At 37.0% G+C, this 1,896-nt stretch overlaps 1 protein-coding gene across 6 annotated transcripts in view; it reads right to left on the bottom strand.

Moving 5' to 3' along the window:
- Nucleotides 1-1,896, bottom strand: part of LOC106464373 (CAP-Gly domain-containing linker protein 1-like) — a 91,921-nt gene that overhangs the window by 89,191 nt on the left and 834 nt on the right. The gene's annotated exons all lie outside the window — the stretch shown is intronic.

The following is a 1,896-nucleotide window of genomic DNA, read 5'->3' as shown; positions in this document are numbered from 1 at the left end:
CAGTGGATAGTATGCTAGACTGTAGAGTCGAGGGTCCGTGGTTCACGTCCCGTTACCATATATATATATATATATATAGATATATATAATTCAAATCTTGCTTTTCAGGTGCGTTATAAGAATGACGGTCAAATCGCACTATTCTGTCAGATAAGAGAAGCCCAAGAGTTGGCAATGGGTGGTATTGACTAGTTGTCTTCTCTCTAGTCTATCAGTTCAAAATTGGGGCTAGCTAACGTAGATATCTCTCGTTTAGTATTGTGCAAAATCAAAGAAAACAAACATCTTTTTTTCTTATGTCATAAATTGTCCTCCGTCCTGCAGAAAAATATTTAAAAACCTAAAAGGCGCCTTTACTTTTCGACTCTTTAGAATATGACCTCTCTGTTGAGGGACGCGTAAAAGTTGAAAATGTAGGAATAATCCCCTCTCCGAAAATAAAATCCATCCCTCGTGTTACTAAACAGCAATTTGCTAAATTTGTTTCAAACGCAAAAGATCAGAAGTAGTATTTGAACAAATGTTTTCAAACTGCCGCCAGGAGCACAAATTATGTGTTTGGAAAAATCTTGTTATTTGAGAGTAAAATGTTAGTTTTGGATTTAAACATGATATACATAAGTTGTTCATATATTAACCTAAATTTTGCCTCCAGAGGTCGATGCAAAAGAAAGTAATGAAAACTGACAGTATCCCGAATTTATAAAGGTTATCCACCACCGTCTGTAACCAGTCAGCAGTATCCTACCACTAACCATGTACAATAAGGGCTTAACTGTCACTCTTATAACACACCTACAGCTTAAAACGCATGAATATTTTTAGTATCGGACGTCCCCCACCCCCCAGTGGCACAGCGGTATGTCTGTTGAGTTACAACGCTAGAAACCGGGTTTCGATACCCGTGGTGGGCAGAGCACAGATAGCCCATTGCGTAACTTTGTGCTTAACTTCAAACAAAACCAAAAAATAGTATCGTACGGATTGGAACACCGATCGCCCGAATTCATATGAACATATTTACTCCAGGAATTATGCATTGTATAATTGTATTTAGCGGAGTATGACAGAAATGAACAAAATATAATTGAAAATATTAGCTACTTTGCTTAAGTGAAATCTTATATAATTAGTAATCTAATAAGTTGAATGGAAATTGAATTAAATCGAACTCGAATTGCTGCGACAGCAGGACAGAACTTTTTAGGCTAATAACTACTCCGCGGCATTTTGTTTAGTTATCTGTATCTTGAAAAAAAAATTATGTTTTTGCTATAAGACAACCATCACGAAGAATCTAAATCATAGGCTCAGAAACTGTTTGTATTAAAAACATATAATATACGCTGTGGCATTTAAATAAAAATAGTTTATTACAAACATTTTAATTTAACTTAAAGGCAATTTGACGAAATTTTTTTACGAGGCGATGCAACAAGAGAACGAAACGTAAAAAATGTCTGTTTTTCGCACGTTCCGAAAATTTTGTGTATTATTCATTGCGAAAATTATTATTCCTATTATTTTAGATAAGCGTAACTTTTTTGAAAATGTGCGCGACTAATCGGAATGATATACGATCAAGCTGCCGAAATAAAAGAGGATTTGTTTATTTATTGTTAGTGCAAAGCTACACAATAGAATATCTCCGCTCTTGGGCCCGGCATGGCCAGGTGGTTAGGGCAATCGACTCACAATCTGAGGGTTGCGGGTTCGAATCCCCGTCACACGAAACATGCTTGCCCTTTCAGCCGTGGGGGTGTTATAATGTGACGGTCAATCCCACTTTTTGTTGGTAAAAGAGTAGCCCAAGAGTTGGCGGTGGGTGGTGATGACTAGCTGCTTTCCCTTTAGTCTTACACTGCTTAATTAGGCTAGCGCAGAACAGTGTTATAT

This window comes from Limulus polyphemus, unplaced genomic scaffold (assembly GCF_000517525.1).
Source record: "Limulus polyphemus unplaced genomic scaffold, Limulus_polyphemus-2.1.2 Scaffold1632, whole genome shotgun sequence".
Taxonomy (NCBI): Eukaryota; Metazoa; Arthropoda; class Merostomata; order Xiphosura; family Limulidae; genus Limulus; species Limulus polyphemus.
Note: the sequence above shows the minus strand (reverse complement) of the source record. Positions and strands in the feature narration are given on the sequence as shown.